Below are 20,253 nucleotides of genomic sequence, written 5' to 3' on the forward strand. Positions count from 1 at the left end.
CCAGTAAAGGAAAGCCTCGTATAATTAGCTTCGCTCCAAAAGTCCAGCAGTGAGAGTGTGACTGAGTATGTGATACGAGCAGAGAGGAATGCTGGAGAAACTTTGAGTGATGGGCTATTGGTAGCAATGGTTTTGAAACCGTTTGCTATCCATGTCACATAAAGTGAAGTTGAAGTGACTTTTGCTGAATTTAAAACTAAACTGCGAAGCTTTGAAGACACAGAGAAAATGCGCGCCACAGCGTCAGATGACAACATCATGAAAGCACGTGCATGACCGAGCGACAATCCCATGTTTGAAAAATCGAATGACCGTGGGGCTGGTGTAACGATGTAAAAGAATGGATATGGTTTTGTTGTTGTTAAATTCCTGTTAAACTTGGGATCGCAACCATGGGTTTATTTTGGAACTTTTATTTTGAAAATCCGCAGCGGAAGTCTGCTACTGGTAAACGGGCTACCCCCTAAGCCTATCGTTAGTAGCAATGAAGCTTTCGCTGTGGTAAGTTCCTCTCCGTCCGCTCTCACAGAGCATGAGTTTAAAACATATTTGAAAATCCTCATTGAAGCTAATATGACAGTGCACTAACTGCATGAACTGCCCATACGGTAGTATTTGAGTAGATTTCAGGTTTATGACCGTGTTTTGCAGTTAATAGATTAGACGGTAAGAAAAATGGACACGTGGAGCTAGCGGCTAACAGCTAGAGGAGGCTGTCGTGTCTAATAATTTTGAAACTTCTCTCAATAGTTTGGGCGGAATCCTGTTGCTGAAACCCATGGTTATTCATGTCCCATGTTATTGCAGGTATGTGTACTTTGAAACATGTATATGGTTGAGCTGCAGGCTAATTCTGTTTAAGACATATTGCTTATTAAGTTTGCCCAGTAGATGGCAGCATTGTTCCATTTACTATTGTACGTAAAAGGGAATTTTGGCTTTGGTTTATTTATATTTACATGAATGTGCATTTAAGTGAATTAATTTTTCTTTTGTTATCTAAACCACAACGCAGTAATGTTTCTATTTTATTTTCCGTGATAAGTATTGTTGCCATTTTATTTTTCAATCAATATTTGTTTTTATTTATTTGGGAAAACTAAGAGTTCCACTATACGATCATAAGCCTATAGTTAGTAGCAATGAAGCTTTCGCTGTGTTTGGGCGGAATCCTGTTGCTGAAACCCATGGTTATTCATGTCCCATGTTATTGCAGGGGAATAAATCACGCCTGAGCTCTACCCACTTCGAGTCCAGAGAGTTTTATTCACACAGCGCTGGAAAGAGAAGCTGACCAGGGGTTACATTGGTGCCGTGAGCCGTCAATCGAGTGTTTGGACGGTGGACTCCTCTCAGCAACGTGGGCCAGTTTCAGCGCTGCACGTTTGTGATTCATTGTTGTTCTTTCTGACACATTTTTTTTTAAAAAAGGAGCATATATAGCATTTTTGTTTTATTCTAGTTGTTGTGATGGACATCACAGAGGAGGGATCGAGTACTCCTAATGTTGTTGGTAGGGGTAGGGGGTTGTTATGTTCCCCTTTGCGTTTGCGTTATGACACTCCTGTTAGTGGGCGTGGTTTTGTTAGGGGGGATAGTCAGGGGATCCCAGGGCCCCAGTCCAGTGAAGGGGTTGTTGTCCCTCCCCCTAGCCATGTGTCACACACGTCTCAGAACAACAGTTCACCTTCTCCTAACCCAGATACTATTGCCACGGAGATTGTGAGTCAGATGGGGGATGTGATCCAACTGGTTGGTCAGAGAGTAGCGCAGAGTATCTTAACCCAGCTCAGCCCGTCTGCTAGTACCCCCTTACCTGCACCTACGGCCACACCTTTCCATGCTGTGTCATCTACATCTGCTGTTGATGCTGCGCCGGTGCAATTTGTGTCCCACAGGAAGCTTAAGGACCCACCATGCTTTAGAGGGGATGGTTCTGATCTCATTTCTGTGAGAGAGTGGGAGGATCTGATGAGAGCCTTTATAAAGCTGGGGAGTCTGAGACCCGAAGAACAGGCTGAGGAGATTCTTGTTCATTTGAGAGGCAAGGCTAAGGATGTGGTCCAGGTTGGCATTAGAAACAGTGTCGTAGATGTCACACGTGATCCTGAGGCTATTTTTGGAATCCTGAGGAGACACTTTGACTCTGCTCAGTGCTCACCTCTTCCACTGGCAGACTTCTACACCACTCTCCCAGAGAAAGGCGAAAGTGCATTCGATTACTGGCTTAGGCTGCACCGTGCTGTTGATCTTGCTGTTGAGCGCCTGAAGGAACGAGGACAGGCATTGGGTAGCCCCAGCACTGAGGTCACCCGAATGTTCATCAAAAACTGTCCCTCCCCTGAGCTTGCCATGATCTTGAGATCAAAGACAATTGATAAATGGACAGCCAATGAGGTCCAGGAAATCCTGTGTGAGTCCCACTCTGGAGGAACGTTGAACTCAAGCAGCATGACGGCCGAGAGAGTTGCAGTGAATACGCAGCAGATATCAACAGAGAAGCACATTCAGCCACAGTCGACAGATTCAGCTGCTTTGGAGCGGCTCATAGGCATGCTTGAGAAGGTTCTTCTGCAAAGATCCTTTCAGCCTGGTTTGACCACACGGCCTAACTCCAGACGTTCCAGGATTGAGGGCCTACATGATAAGCCCTGCTCCGTCTGTCATGATATGTCGCACACAGCTTTCATGCACTGCCGAGATCACAAACTCTGTTTTCTGTGCCACTCACCTGACCACACCAGGCGTGCCTGTCCTGGATCCTCGTCGTCTTCTGCCCCTCGACGGTCGGAAAACTAGTTGATCCACATTTGAGGGAGGAAAGTGTGGATCATCTGAGTGACTCTCCCACTTGCGACAGCGATGACCTGGGATCCATGTATGAATCTCTGTGCTCCACTTCGCCACCTGGTACGACAGTTGTCTTCCAAATGACGCAAAGAATTAAGAAATCTGACAGTTTGTTTTATACGACTGTGGGGACTGTGGGCGGAGTTTCACTGAGAGCCATGATCGACAGTGGCTCTATGTCGTGCTCTATTAGTGAGGCTACTGCTACGCGGCTTTTACAGTCCTGCCCTGATCTGAAGCTCGAACCAGCTAATGACATTGTTGTTGTTGGTGCTGGGGGCCACCAGTTCCAACCTAAAGCAGTTTGTGATTTGGAAGTGACTCTTTATGGTTTCAAGCTGCTCATCCCCACGCTGGTTATTCCAGGCCAAAGTGACGACATGATTATTGGCAGTAACGCTATTAAGTCGTTGATTCATGTAATGAAGAATACGGATGAGTATTGGAGGCTTGTATCTATTTCAGGTGATGTCACCAATGATGACTGTAGACAGTTTTTATCCATGCTTTCCAATGTTGAGCGTTGGCGAGGAGGGGCGGTGCCTGATAAGATTGGCACAGTGAAGTTGAGACAGCGTGTTACGCTGGAACCCCTTCAGCAACACCTTGTGTGGGGTAAATTACCTCCCTCTTCACCTCTATCAGCAGGCTGCACTGTTATTGTTGAGCCTACACAGTCACGGTGTAGACCCAGAGACATCCTGGTTGGCCGCTCCGTCTCATCATTGTGGGGTGACAAATGGGTTCCTCTCAAGGTGATTAACCCCAGCAACAAGCGTGTGATTCTGAGGAAGAACTGTAAAATCGCTGATGTCTACCTCTGTGTCGCAGTTGAAGAGCTGTCTCCCCCTGAAAAGATCATGTCTAACAGCCACTCTTTTGAACAGGGTTCTGTTCCCATAAGGTCTGTTGAACAAAGGAAGGAACTCTTGCACAGACTAGGACTACAAGACTTGGACTTAGACAGTTGTGAGGTGTCTGACAGATGGAAAGATCAGCTTCTGCAGCTTGTGGAAAAGTATGAGTCTATCTTTTCTAAGGATAAAATGGACTGTGGAGAAGCTACCGATTTTGTCCACAAAATACACCTTGTGGATGAGAAGCCTTTTCGTTTGCCTTATCGCAGAGTACCGCCGAGTCAGTATGAGAAGCTAAGAACTGCTCTGAATGAGATGGAAGAAAGGGACATAATCCGGAAGTCGAACAGTGAGTATGCATCGCCGCTGGTCTTGGTGTGGAAGAAGGATGGCAGCCTGCGCATTTGCACTGATTTCAGATGGCTCAATGCAAAGACTGTTAAAGACGCGCACCCGCTGCCACACCAAGCCGATGCCCTGGCTGCTCTCAGTGGAAATGTTCTCTTTTCAACAATGGATTTGACCTCTGGATTTTACAATGTGCCTCTCTACGAGCCTCACAAGAAATACACAGCATTCTCCTCGCCCTTTGGTCTCCATGAGTACAACCGGATGCCTCAGGGCCTGTCGAACAGTCCGGCGACATTCATGAGAATGATGATGTCGATCTTTGGTGACGAGAATTTCAGCAGCTTGCTTTGTTACTTGGACGACTTGATGGTGTTTGCGCCTGACGAGGCAACTGCCCTTCAGCGTCTTGAGATGGTCTTCTCTCGGTTGAGGAGTCACAACCTTAAGCTGGCCCCTAAGAAATGCCATCTTCTTAAGAGGTCAGTTAGATTTCTTGGACATGTCATTTGTGCGGATGGTGTGAGAACTGATCCGGACAAGGTTAACACCATTACCAACATCAGGGAAGAACAGCTTATGGAGAGCGATGGTGTGACTCCCTCCCAGAAGAAGATCCGGTCCTTCTTAGGAATGATCCTCTATTACCAACATTTCATCCCTGATTGTTCTGCGAAGGCCAAGCCCTTGTTTAGGTTACTTTCGGGACGACAGGCAATTCCCCATGGGAGGAAAGGAAAGAAGCTCAGGAAGCAACCCTCTGCCAAACCATCTCTGACACCAAGTGACTGGACATCAGCATGTCGCACATCATTTCAAACGCTCAAGATGGAACTAGTTAATGTTGTCACCCTGGCTCATCCCAACTTTAGTGAGCCTTTCATCCTGGCGGTTGATGCCTCCTTTGATGGCATCGGGGCAGTACTCTCACAGGTTTCTCCTGGCGAGACAGTGGCTCGACCTGTTGCCTTTGCCAGCAAGACATTGTCACGGTCTCAGATGAACTACCCAGCGCACAGACTAGAGTTCTTGGCGCTTAAATGGGCCGTGTGTGACAAGTTCAGCCACTGGCTGAAAGGAAGGCACTTCACTGCTTGGACAGACAATAACCCCTTGTCCTACATCTTGACAAAGCCACGTTTAGATGCTTGTGAGCAGAGATGGGTGGCGAAGCTCGCGGCATATGATTTTGATCTAAAGTATGTGCCAGGGGTTAGAAATACAGTTGCTGATGCTTTGAGCCGTGAACCATTTGTCGAGTCATGTATTGGTCATCGTTTGCTGAAAGAACCTTATGTTGCCCTGCTAGATGAGGTCAACGGGGTTGTGAGAGGTACTGTGCAGGATGCTTTTCGGCTGACTAACAACTGCCACATTGTTCAAGACACAGAGCCAGACTCACCAGACTCTGTTTCTGAGTGCGACCTTCAGAGCGAGAGGGGTTCGATCGATGCTGATGAGGTGTCAGCTGTGCTGAGTGCGCAGTGTGACCATGGTTTGACCAATGTCAACCCACCTTTATCACAGCTCCCTGAGGTGGACCCGGTCGTTCCTCTTCCCCAAAGCCAGCTCTCGAGCCTTCAGCAACAAGATCAGGCAATAAACAGAGTCCTTTTCTATGTGCGAAGAAAAAGGAAGGCTACGAGGCGAGAAGCAGCTTCAGAACCAGGTGGTGTTGGTGGACTTCTCAGGCAGTGGAAGAAGCTTAAAGTACAGAACGGCATCCTGTACAGGGTGATAAGGCATCACCGCTTGAGTAGAAAGATTTTTCAGTTTGTTGTTCCTGATAGCCTGAAGGTTCAAGTCCTCCTCAGCCTTCATGATAATGCAGGCCATCAGGGCCAGGCACGAACACTTTCCCTCGCCCGTGAGAGGTTTTTCTGGGTCGGGATGGAGAGAGACATAACCAACCATGTTCGACAGTGTGAGAGATGTGTGGTTGGAAAAACACCTGAACCTCATGCCTGTGCACCACTAGAGAACATCCAGACGTCAGAGCCGATGGAGCTAGTGTGCATAGACTTTTGGACTGCTGAGCTCAGCGATAATAAGAAAGTGGATGTCCTGGTCGTAACCGATCATTTCTCCAAGATGGCACATGCCTTCCCCTGCCGAAACCAGTCTGCAAAACATGTCGCACGCAGGTTGTGGGATGATTTCTTTTGTGTTTATGGCTTTCCCAAGAGGATTCATTCGGATCAGGGATCAAACTTTGAGAGCAGACTGTTGAAGGACCTCTTAGAGATGGCAGGTGTGCAGAAATCGCATACTACGCCATATCATCCTATGGGCAATGGGGTCACTGAACGGTTCAACAGGACACTTGGGAATATGCTGAGGACTCTCCCTTCTACAGCCAAGGCTAGGTGGCCTCAGATGTTACGCACTCTCACGTTCTGCTACAATTGCACAGTGCATGAGACGACTGGTTTGGCCCCCTTTTATGTCATGTTTGGGCGAGTCCCACGCCTCCCTGTTGACATGATGTTCCAACATGTGCTGCAAAATGATGATGTGATCAGCCACCATGAGTTTGTCTCACGGTTGCGGAAAGACCTGTTTGATGCCTCACAGATTGCCCAGAACCACGCTTTTCACGAGCAAGCGCGCCATGCCAGACTCTACAACCGCAAAGTCAAAGGCTCACCTCTGGCTGTAGGTGATAGAGTGTTGTTGGCCAATCGTGGTGAAAGGGGAAAAAGAAAGTTAGCCGACAAGTGGGATCCCACGCCTTATGATGTTGTGTCAGTTAGGTCTGGGATCAATGTGTACAGGATAAGAGAGAGCCACACAGGCAAGGAAAGAGTTGTACACAGGAACCTCCTTCTCCCTGTTAACTTCCTGGGCTTAGGTGTGGAAGGGAGTCTGGCCTCCCGTGCTGACTTGGACGGAGGGAACCCGAACAGTGGAGATGACCAAGGGTCTGTGAGGTCAACACAGATGGATCATCATGACAGGACACTGGACTGGCTGCTGAAAACGCCAGAGATACAGGGTCTCGCTAATGAGCCGGTGGAAGTTGAAGGTTCCCTCGACGTGGGACACCATTCTCTCTGCGTTGTGGACCCCAGCAGTGGCTCTATCGCAGCGGAGGACCCACCCCCTGAAGTTAATGCTGAAGTGTTTGAAAACTCCATTAGTGAATTCCCCTTGCCTGCTCCCGTGATCAGTGATGCTGCTCTCCGTCAAGGCTCTGAACCTGTTGCCGTGGCTCCTGTGGTTCCCATGGCTGATGTTGACTTAGATCTTGCTATTTGCACACAGCCTCAGACTATTCAGGCGGGCATGGATGGGCTAGCTATCACTAGGTATGGGAGAAGTGTTAGGCCTCCCAAGAGACTGATTTGTGAGATGGCAGCGCAGAAAGTTGAGGAAACTTCTTCTGTTTCAGGGTCAGTTTTTGCATTTCTGACTAGTATGTTTTAGCTCTGAGGGAATTGACTTGGTTTCATGTATCTTTCGACTTATTTTTTTGTGTGGTCCAGGATGTGATTTGGAGTATTATTTCGGGTGCTCTTATATGTGATGTTAAGGAGGTGTAGATGGCATCTTCTCTAGTCTGTTGAAGGTATTGGGCTTGGTACCACCCAATGTCTCGACACTTTTATATAAAAGGATTCTGTATCGACAATGATTAATATTAGTGTATCGATTTTACCCCGAAGCACCTGCTGTTCATAGTTCTTTTGTTTCTGGCCCTTGATACTCCCTTGAACTGGTTTGGAGTTTAACAGAATTTAAGGGGGGTGTATGTAACGATGTAAAAGAATGGATATGGTTTTGTTGTTGTTAAATTCCTGTTAAACTTGGGATCGCAACCATGGGTTTATTTTGGAACTTTTATTTTGAAAATCCGCAGCGGAAGTCTGCTACTGGTAAACGGGCTACCCCCTAAGCCTATCGTTAGTAGCAATGAAGCTTTCGCTGTGGTAAGTTCCTCTCCGTCCGCTCTCACAGAGCATGAGTTTAAAACATATTTGAAAATCCTCATTGAAGCTAATATGACAGTGCACTAACTGCATGAACTGCCCATACGGTAGTATTTGAGTAGATTTCAGGTTTATGACCGTGTTTTGCAGTTAATAGATTAGACGGTAAGAAAAATGGACACGTGGAGCTAGCGGCTAACAGCTAGAGGAGGCTGTCGTGTCTAATAATTTTGAAACTTCTCTCAATAGTTTGGGCGGAATCCTGTTGCTGAAACCCATGGTTATTCATGTCCCATGTTATTGCAGGTATGTGTACTTTGAAACATGTATATGGTTGAGCTGCAGGCTAATTCTGTTTAAGACATATTGCTTATTAAGTTTGCCCAGTAGATGGCAGCATTGTTCCATTTACTATTGTACGTAAAAGGGAATTTTGGCTTTGGTTTATTTATATTTACATGAATGTGCATTTAAGTGAATTAATTTTTCTTTTGTTATCTAAACCACAACGCAGTAATGTTTCTATTTTATTTTCCGTGATAAGTATTGTTGCCATTTTATTTTTCAATCAATATTTGTTTTTATTTATTTGGGAAAACTAAGAGTTCCACTATACGATCATAAGCCTATAGTTAGTAGCAATGAAGCTTTCGCTGTGTTTGGGCGGAATCCTGTTGCTGAAACCCATGGTTATTCATGTCCCATGTTATTGCAGGGGAATAAATCACGCCTGAGCTCTACCCACTTCGAGTCCAGAGAGTTTTATTCACACAGCGCTGGAAAGAGAAGCTGACCAGGGGTTACACTGGCAACGCAGACATAGTGTGTTTCAGATGCGGACTAAAAGGACACAAAGCCAGGACGTGTCAGCGCAAGCAGTGGTGTAGCGAGTGTAAAAGCACCATCCATCGGGACTCAACATGCAGACGGAAACGGCGGCAAGACAACGCACGGAAAGTTTCCGAGGAGTCGGGTAGCAAAGACTACGCATTCCGGGTAAGCAGCGAGGATGCAGCGTTCCAGTCAGAGCATGGCATCAACAAAAAGGGTCTGATGGTGGACACAGGGGCAAATTCGCATATTGTCACAGATATAACGAAGTTCAGGAGATTCGACGACAGTTTCCAGCCCAAGTCACACTACGTAGAGTTGGCTGACGGCACTAAGTGCACTGGAGTTGCAGAGCAAAGAGGGGAGGCAGAGTTTTGCTTGATGGACAGCAGGGGGCAGTGCCACAAAACAACCTTGAAACAAGCACTGTACATCCCATCGTATCCACAAGACATCTTCTCTGTGAAAGCAGCTGCCTCAAATGGAGCAACTATGATCTTCAAGCAAGGAAAAGACACCCTGCGACACAAAGACGGTACAAGGTTCCCAATATATGAGTACAACAGACTGTACTACCTGCAAACAGTAAACACTGAAGGTAAAGACCAGTGTAAGGGTTGCTATGACATGCAAACATGGCATGAAATTCTTGGTCACTGTAATTATAATGACATTCAGAAATTACAGGGTGTTGTTGATGGTATGGCAATCAAAGGAAAAACAGACAAATCTGTCTTGCATTGTGAAGTGTGCACACAGGGAAAGTTTGTTCAAACTAGAAACAGGGACCCTGATGCACGAGCCAAAACCGCCTTAGAGCTGGTACACACAGATCTAGCTGGTCCAGTAGACCCAGAGTCCAGAGATGGATATAGATTTGCACTATCATTCACTGATGACTATTCCAGTGCAGTGTTTGTGTATTTTCTGAAAAATAAGAGTGACACAGCAAAAGCGACACAGACGTTTTTGGCTGATACAGCCCCGTATGGGCAGGTTAAATGTATCAGGTCTGACAATGGAACAGAGTTTATGGGAAATGAGTATCAGGCACTCCTTAGCAAAAATGGAATCAGGCATGAGACCTCAGCACCATACTCACCACACCAAAATGGTACTGCAGAACGCAATTGGCGTACTCTTTTTGATATGGCCAGGTGTATGTTAATAGAGAAACAGTTACCTAAAGAGTTGTGGACTTACGCAGTGCAAACAGCAGCTGTAGTGAGGAATAGATGTTTTAACAGACGCACAGAACAGACACCATATTTAATGCTGACAGGAAGAAGGCCAAACCTTTCCAGGATGCAGACATTTGGGTCAGTGTGTTTTGCCTACAGGCAGAACAAGAGAAAACTAGACTCAAGGTGTGAGAGAGGAATTTTTGTTGGATATGACAAGAACAGTCCAGCTTATATGGTCTACTACCCAAACAGTGGGAAAGTACAGAAGCATGGACTGGTGAAGTTTGAGACTAAAACAAGAGTAGAGAGACAAACACAGACTGACAAGGTGCCAGATGATGAGGGTGACTTTGAGACACCAAACAGGTTCACCAAGACCAGAGAACAGACTGATGTGAGTATAGAACACACAGATACTCAGGAACAGATCCCAGTAAGCATGTCTGAGATGAGCAGCCACTCACAGGAGAATGAACTCGACTGCGAGGCTGCAAGGTATCCTTCCAGAGTGAGAAAGAGGCCTGGGTATTTAAGTTAATATGTTACTGATAAGGAGGATTGTGATCAAGTACTTACAAAAGTGGTTATGCTGATACTTTGCTATCATTATTTTCATCTACCTCTGATTTGGCTGTACCTGACGACTGTTCTCTCTGTTCGGTTGATGGTTGTGCTAATATCCTGTTATCTGTTTGTTCTTTTATTCTTGATTCTGTTGCTCCCATCAAAATGAAGCGCCCTAGAACCTACTCTCATTGCTGGCTAAATGATACTACACGTGCCTTACGACGTGTCTGTCGCCGTGATGAGAGGAGGTGGAAAAAAGATAAACTTCAGGTTTCTTATGATATGTTACGGACCAGCCGCTCACAGTTTCAAACTGCTGCTAGAATGGCTAAGGCATCTTTTCTTTCCAAAGTCATTTTGGCTAATGGTCACAACCCCCGTATGCTATTTAAAATTTTTAATTCTGTTGTTAATCCCTGTCCTGATATGCCTTTACTGTATTCACAAGCTCTTTGTGAGCGTTTTCAAATTCTTTTTTTAGATAAGGTTTCATCCCTTAAGCTTTCCTCTTCGTCTGCCTCTTATCCTGTCTTTTCCTCTGAGTGTAATTCAACTTTTCATCAATTTGAGCCCGTGTCGCTTTCGACTCTGAAGCAGCTGGTTGATCAACTGAAAAACACCAATGCTGTGTTTGATATTCTCCCATCACGCATTGTTAAGGGCTGCTTTGATGTAATTGGACCGAGCATTCTATTCTTAATGAATTTTTCTCTACTCTCTGGATCTGTCCCACTGGCCTTTAAGCATGCTGTAGTCCAGCCTATTCTGAAAAAAAAAAGAATCTTGATTGTTATGATCTTTTGAACTATCGACCAATCTCTGAGCTTCCGTTTCTGTCCAAGATCCTGGAGTGACTAGTTCTCTCTCAGCTTCAGGCGTACTTAGACGCGAACAACATTGCAGAGAAATTTAAGTCTGCCTTTAAGCCACGGCACAGCACTGAAACGGCCTTGCTTAGAGTTCTCAATGACCTATTTTTAAGCACTGACTCTGGACGCTCTGTGGTCCTGGTTTTATTGGACCTTTCCTCTGCTTTTGATATGGTTGATCATAACATTCTTCAACTAAGACTTGAGCATACTGTGGGTATAAGAGGCACTGCCCTCAACTGGTTTAAATCTTATCTTGCTGACAGGTCTTTTTCGGTTAATTTGGGCAACTTCTCATCTTCCTCGGTACCTGTACGCTGTGGTGTGCCTCAAGGATCTGTATTAGGCCCTATTCTCTTTTCGCTATATCTGCTCCCTCTTGGAGCAATTTTTGAGAAGTATAATATTGCCTTTCATTGCTATGCTGATGATATACAGATTTATTTTGAGATTACTGACGATCTTGCTATGTCTCTTCACTATTTTCGTGAATGCATGCGTGAGGTTAAAGGTTGGTTCAAGAGTAATTCTCTTGTCCTGAATGAAAAGAAAACGGAGATCATGGTGTTTTGATAGTAAAATCCCCCGCGACCAACTGTGTGCTGCTCTGATGCCTTTTGCTAGCTCTCCTTCTGATTATGCCAGTAATTTGGGCATACTACTGGATAGCTCGCTTAAATTTGACAAGCAAGTGTCTGCTGTTGTGAGGTCTAGTTTTAATCAGCTGCGCCTCATTTCTAAGGCAAAGCGCTATATTCCGCACATTGACCTGGAAAAACTCATTCACGCATTCGTGACTTCCAGGTTGGACTACTGCAACTCTCTTTACATTGGCCTTTCCTCCACCCTTCTCGTTAGATTGCAGACTGTCCAGAATGCGGCGGCACGCCTTTTGACAGGTAGCAGGAAGTTTTCTTCCATCACTCCTGTTCTTGCTGGCTTGCACTGGCTTCCAATTAAATACCGTATTCAATTTAAAATATTACTTTTCACCTACAAAACCATTAATAATTTGGCGCCAAGCTACCTCAATGAGCTTCTCAGGTTACACACTCCTGTCAGAGCACTTAGATCTGCTACCCAAATTCTTCTGGAGCAACCTCGTTCTCGGCTGAAGTCTCACGGGGACTGCGCGTTTGCTGTAGCTGCCCCGGTCTTATGGAACAACCTTCCTGTTGCTATCCGGGCGTCTGACTCTATGCCACTGTTTAAATCACGGCTGAAGACTTACTTGTTTAATCTTGCCTTTCCACCTAGTTAACACTTGGTGTGCGTTGGTACATTTTTATCCGTCATGCTTGTGAACTACTTTTATATCTTATGGTTGTCAAGGTTTTTATAATTGACATGTGCCAGGTCCTTTCTCTTTTCCCTCCCATCTCCCTTTTCCTATTATTTTTGTCAAGCACCTTGGTATACCCTTGGTTTTTTAGTGTGCTTTATAAATAAAGTTTATTATTTATTTTTAAACATGGATTATTGTTACAGAGCAATGTGTAACATTCCCCAAACATTCAAGGAAGCAATAACTTCATCTAACTCAGAGAAATGGGTCAGTGCAATGGATGAAGAGATGCAATCACTAAGTGAAAATGACACATTTACCTTAACCACTTTGCCTGAGGGTAAGAAGACAGTGATCATTGCTGCTAGTGATGAAAGTGAACCAACTGTTGTGAAGAAAATGCTTGCAGCAGAGTGATAACTGTGTAAAAATGTCACAAAAACAATATGTGGAAAAAATACTTGAAAAATTCAACATGCAGGATTGTAAAGAAAGACAGACACCTTGTGAGCAAAAACTGAACTATGCTGATGATGCAGAAAGGATGAGTGATGTCAAAAGGTACAAAGAGGCAGTTGGTAGTCTGATCTATTTGGCTACATGCACAAGACCAGACTTAAGTTTTATAGTCAGTAAACTTTCACAGTACTTTACTGAGCCAACTGAAGACCAATGGACTACAGTAAAACATGTACTGAGGTATCTGAAAGGGACAACCGAGAAAGAACTGTGTTACAGGAAATGTGACAACAAAGAACTGAGGTTGTGGGCATACAGCGATGCTGATTGGGTAGCTGATGTAACAGGCAGACGGAGTATTATTGCATAAGCTTGTCTGTAGATGGTCCTTTAATCTCATGGAAAACCAAAAGACAACCTACTGTTGCATTATCTACCTGTGAAGCTGAGTACATGGCTTTAGCTGCAACCCTACAAGAAGTTTTGTACCTAATGCAACCGTTACAAGAGATGTAAACATGTTGACATAAAGTACCACTTTGTGAGGTCAACTGTGAGTGCAGGAAAAATAACTCTGGATTATTGTTCAACAGAAGAGATGGTTGCAGATGTAATGACAAAACCTGCAACAAAAGTTAAGTTGTTCAAGTTTGAGAAGTTTATGTTTGGGCATTAACATGGTATACGGAGATGTATACAGTACTGAGGAAGAAACCTTTTGTTTGTTGTTTTTTGTTTACTTAGGAGCATCATAATATGAGAGCAAGTGGGGGTGTTGAAATAAGCAGAGAAAATGCTCTCAATTATGGAGACAGTCAAATGGTTCATTTATGTTTGATGTGTGCTTTACATTTGTGTGGCTGTTAATAAAGTTAGCGCTCTCTAGGGGGCGTATGCGTTCATCAAAATGGCCGAAGGCTGATGTGTGTTTATTCCTCTCTAAATATCGTCAAGTAATGACAATACAGTTTGTTGTGCTAATTTTACATGGGATCTTGCCTTTTCAAGTGATGTTAAACATTAAATTAGGAACATGTTAATGTGATTAAACAATGAAATCATCTATAAATAGGAAAAAAAAAACATCTTAAAAAAACGGTAATATTCCGGCAGCTGGGGTGCCAAAATACTACCGTAAAATAACAGAAAATAACTTTCTCATGAAAATACAGTCATTTTCAGTAATGAAAATAGTTTGTTGCGCTAATTTTACATGGGATTCTGCCTTTTCCAAGTGCTTTTAGACATTAAATTAGGAACATTTTAACGTGATCAAACAATGAAATTACCTATAAACAAGGTCAATGAATGTGGCAATTTGAATCATAATACGTAAATGTACAGAAATATACAGTTAACAGTTGGTTTAAATAATAATGGATCGCATGCCCTGGGACAGACTGACGGAGGAGCACCATCGGCCCCTCTGGCCATCACCAGTAGGTAAAGAGTCTTAACCACGGACACAATACCGAGAGTGTCCGAGCGGGCGCTCAAACCTTCTAATCACAAGGCGAACTGCCAACTCTTGAGCCACGATCGCTCTAAATAGCAATGATAATAATACTTATGTGATGTAACACAAGCTTATAGGAATCATGTTATATACTTTTCCATAGCATTACATTTGAATTCAACAGTTCAATCTTTCAAATAACGGACAGATATTTGTGAAATCACGATACATTTGTGAATGTATTTTAACAATCTAATTAAGCATATGTACAGACAGATACATTTAATAATCATGAAAATTATGTTTTATTACATTACAGTGATTTAACATTAATTTACATTTGAAATGTGAAATCACAGTCTATTTACGTAACTTTAATGATATTCTAGAAGAACAGAACAAAACTGTAAAATGCACAGTAAAATACCTTCATATTAGGATTTTTTCCTACAGTGCAGCCATACCCGCGACATTGTGGTTATTAGTTCACATTCATTGGCCGATGCTTAGCGTCATGTTATTATGTGTCCCAACATCCAATGGCATGTCACATTGTTTTCATGGCCACACCCTCACCCCAGGTGCAGAGGCCTATTTTTGTTCAGGAATGTTGTGAATACTTTGAGATTCATATTAATTGCAATTCCTACCTCTACATTTATTTTTTAAAATATATAATTAGGACAGCGTGGCCGTGCAATGTTTTATGTCATGATCCTGGGTCTGTGGACCCAGCGTTTTGAGTTTTAGTTTATGTAAGTCCTTCAGGTTTCCTAAGTTCATTTGTTATCATGTTATCATTTGTTTCTAGTTCTTATTATTTCCCCCTCGTGTTTCCAACTATGTTAAGTCTCCCCTGCTCTTCATGTGTTTCATGTCTGTGTCTTACGTTGTCAAGTTCGGGTTGTCATGTCTACGTCTCATTATGTTTCCTGTTTTATTGTGAAGAGGTCTGGTGTTTCTGTGTTCATCGTGTTCAGTTTTACTCTCCCACTGTGACGTCATTATGTTCATGTGTCAGCTGGTTCCCCATGTGTTGCCACTTCCCTCATTATCCTCCTGTGTCTATTTAGTCCGTGGGCTTTCAGTCATTCTTTGTCAGGTCGCCTGTTCTCTCTGTTCACTTCGCTGTTGCTCCTTCCCTGTGCACCCCGCTGTTGTTCACCCTGCTGCTGTTCATGTCTCTGCTCCAGGTACCCATGTCAGTTCACTATGTTTAAGGTTTTTCATGTTTTGTTTTAGTTCACCCAGTTTAGGTTATTGTTTAGTTTTCAATGATGCCCTATTATTTTGTACCCTCGTTGCTAGCCTCAATAAACGGCTTGTTTTGTTAATCCACACCACGTTTTGGTCTGCGTTTGAGTCCTCCTCTGCAACACATACGGTCTGCCCCAGCCAGACCGTGACAGTTTTATATGTTCTTTTTAGTTTTTATTCCTATTAATTATATTTTCACTTGTTACCTCTCAATTATTGAATCAGACCTAGATGACATGAAATTTTCAGCAAAATTATAATTCAATTACTCCTTTAATTATTGATTATTCTCATGAATTTTCGATCATTTTAAATATTTTTCCATAGTATTACATTTGAATTTAACAGATCATTCTCTCACATAACAGACAAATATTTGTGAAATTATGATATATTTCTTAATGTATTTTTACAATCTAAATATGCATATGTACAAAAAAATATATTTAAAAAACAAGTAAATTGTGTTTTACTATATTTAGAGTGATGTTATGTTATCTTACCTTTGACATGTGAAATCACAGTCTACATATGTAAATTTAATGATATTCTAGAAAGACAGTACAAAAGTGTGAAATATACAGTAAGATACTTTGACATTACTATTTTTTGGAACAGTGTGGTTAAAATAATTCAAATGCAGTAAGTATATACGTTTTTCATATAAATATAGTCTATAACTTAATTATTGTCTTTAGCCCACATAACTACACACTTCAGTTACATAAAACGTGAGTTTTGATTCTTATGTACTGTATAGCCTGTATAATAAATAAATATGTAGCCCAATAAGTATAAAATCCAGAAAGCTACACAACATGGAGCGCTTCATTTACAAACACAAGTCTAACTTAAGTTTCACACTTTTTTTGTTAGAAAACAATCACAATGTTACAGCTTAAATTGCACAAAATGTCAGAAATCTGCACTGTCATGAACAAATATTTCAACCTAATTTTTCATGATTTGTTGGATTAACCCATTGAGGTCTGAAATACAACTGGCAATTTTTGACTCCTTTTGAGTTTTGAGTTTCACTCTCAAATTGTTTTATTTTATTTTTTTCCCCTTGCCTTGTTTGGTATCATTCTTTTTTAGCTCAACTGAATTTAGTTGTTTTTTTCACCGACATACTGCATTAGTATTACTGATCTGAAATCACACAAATAACTTTTTTTATAAGTATTTTTTTTACTGTAAAAAAAACATAGACATGTTGAGTAATTTTTTATAACTTGAAATGCAAATATAATTGTATATTTTGTAAACATATACAACTATTTATCTAAAAATGCAGCCAATACACCTGCCGAGTTTTTAAATTTTGCACAACCATTTAAACTAAAACCATTAACCATTAAAATTAAAATGAGAGAACAATCAGGTTTCGCAATAAGATGCCCCACAAATGATGTGTGTCAGTAAAAAAAAAGTTTGTCCACCAAAAGACAAATGAGAACAGCACAGGGATAAACCTGCAGGCCTGACAACAGGAGGTGTATCACTCTGCTGGTTTTCTACTTAGTGACAGTTTTTACATTGCAAATGTGCCTTTGTGTTCATTAGTGCCCTCACTGACACACCAAGCAAAACGACTACACAACAGAACAGCTACACAAGACAACACAACACACTAAGTATACACTCCACACTAACCGTCACAAATCTCCCACATCTAAAAACTCTCTCTCTCTCTCTCTCTCACTCACTCACTCACTCACTCGCTCGCTCTGTCTCGCTGTCGTTACTGTCACTCCCAAAACTTTTGCCTCTTCCTAAACAACCAAATCTCAGTGTTGACTTTTTTTTTTTAAAATTGGTCGACATGGTACAGTTTTCCACCGATAGGAAAGCGATGGCTTTTTTTCCTTTCTTTACTGTTTTCGCGCTTTCCTTAAAGAACGCTTAAAACACACACACAAACGTGACGACAGTATTTAGAAAAAAAGCATGGCTTATATATATTATCATAACTCTGGATTTACTGGCCTGTAATTAAAATTTATAAGCGTTGAAGTCCGAACTTTCAATGTGGGCTGAAATAGAGACTCAGCGTGGCTGCAGCTTTTTGCTAACTTAAATCAGTCATGTGATTTGGAGGTGCAGCGCGTCCGTGGACTACAGAGGGTTGATAACACTCATTTACAGAGTGTAACATCCAACCACCTGTGTAAAATCTGAAATTCCCATGGTGTTGTTCAAAATGTGCTCTGGCACAATCATAAGCATTGCTTGCTACTGAAAACAAGAAAAAAGCCGGTCCTGCTATGGGCTGAACCATTTGTTAATGGTAGAGGGGGGGGGGACACTATCCAATATATTCAGTTTTAGCATTTATATTCACTGTTGACTGTAACTATGCTCAAACTGTTAATGCTATCTTATTTTAATAAACAACACTGTCATATGAAAAACTGGGTTGGCACTTGGGGTGGCAAGGGATCATTTTAGGGTGGCACTTGCCATCCCATGCCACCCTTCTAGATCCGCCCCTGCCTGTAATCATTATGATGCTATAATTTGATGATACAATAAATAAAATGTTTTTGTACATAGTATCGGTATCGGATCAGTATCGTCGATACTACCCTGAATATTACTTGGTATGAGATCAGAAAGGAAATCAGTGGTATCGCACATCACTACTAAATGCCGTATGGAGTGCCCACCCCCAAGGTCCTATATGTATGTGTTATGAGAGTATGAATAATGTGGATGTCTAGGTTGTGGGATAAAATTCAGACACAGGTGGCCAGAAGGGGGTTCAGAGGAGGAATGCCTCCCCTGCACCTCAGTGTCACATCTGTACCCCAAAACCCTGCATGTGTGGGGGTGTGAGGGATTCTTACATATTCTGAATACTTTGGATTACTTAATATATTGTCATGCTTTTTACAACTACATGAATGTAATATTACTGTGTGATTTATTACTTTTACTGAAGGATACTCGCCATATCTATACCAACTAGATTTTTAAATCTTAACCCTTTCGTGCATGAATTATGACAACCTCAATCCAGAGTATTTTTATTCATCTTTAGACATGAAAAAAAGATTTTTGAACTTTTTTTTAAAACATGTACTTTTCAAAGAGTTGTTTACATGTCCACTTAGGTGGACAACACATATTTTGACTAGGGCTGGGTATCGTCACTGATTTCTGGAATCGTTTCGATTCCGATTCACAAGGTTCAGAATCGATTCGATCCACGATTCGATTCGATTCGATTTGAATCTGGGAAATTTTGCCTCAGACAGTCAGAAATATTATAATTCAGATCAGTACATTTACATGTTTTTGTATCTATAAAAAGGAAGCTGACACTCGCAAGACTTTATCAAAGGTGTGAGCATCACAGCAGATGCCTTTGTGTCAAAGTAGCTGAAGATAAAACACAGAAAAACATGAAGGTGATTTTCCTGGCCTGGGATTTTATAAAAAATATTTCGCAGTACATCAAAAACGAAAGAAAACCATTAATCAACATATTAACTAGTGATGCGCGAATCATGAACGAATCGTTCAATACTCGAGAATCACTTTACTGACTCATGAATCATGATTCACAAGCCCAACTGACTCACTGACTCATCCCTGTTGCTGTTAGCAGCAATATATCTAGCTTAAAATTAAAATTGTGGAGCAAAACACAACATCCAGTATCTTAACAAAAGAATTTCTGCTCTGAACTGGAAGAAAAAACCCCGAGTAGAAGCTCACATCAAGACAATAGCTCCTCAGTTCACAGTAGCATCGCTCTGCTAACATGCTAACAGCACATTTGAGCTACTCACCCCCTCCCTCCTGTGCTGAATCATAGAGCGAACGAATCACTCAGGACTCACTAACCCCCTCCCTCCTGTGCTGAATCGTAAGCGCAAGCGAATCACTCAGGACTCGCTCACCCCCTCCCTTCCTGTGCTGAAATAGCATAAACGAATCGCTCACTCACTCACCCCCTCCCTCCTGGCTCACAGCTTCTTCTTCTTCTTGGTTGGCAACCAATGTTAAAGCGCATTACCGCCCCCTGGCTCACAGCTCAGTGGACATTTACATGAGAAAATATATATTTGACACATTTGAGGAAAATACTAATAAAATAAAATTAAAATCTTTTGCTCTTTTTTGCTGTATAAAAATTGTTGTTTTTCTTTTTCAATCACTCATCTTAGCAGTATGATATACATGAAAAGAGAAACAAATTAAGTTTGAGTGAAAATGTACATTTTTGCGCTCTCTGGGCAACTGACTCAGTGACTGAAAGGACTCAAAAAACCCGATTAATTTTGGTGAGTGACTCATTCAAACTCGATTCAGTAAAAAGAATCAAATTTACCATCACTAATTACCACAGCAGG

Source organism: Rhamphochromis longiceps, linkage group LG5 (assembly GCF_057381845.1).
Source record: "Rhamphochromis longiceps isolate RC_006_pf linkage group LG5, R_longiceps_female_GT1.1, whole genome shotgun sequence".
Taxonomy (NCBI): Eukaryota; Metazoa; Chordata; class Actinopteri; order Cichliformes; family Cichlidae; genus Rhamphochromis; species Rhamphochromis longiceps.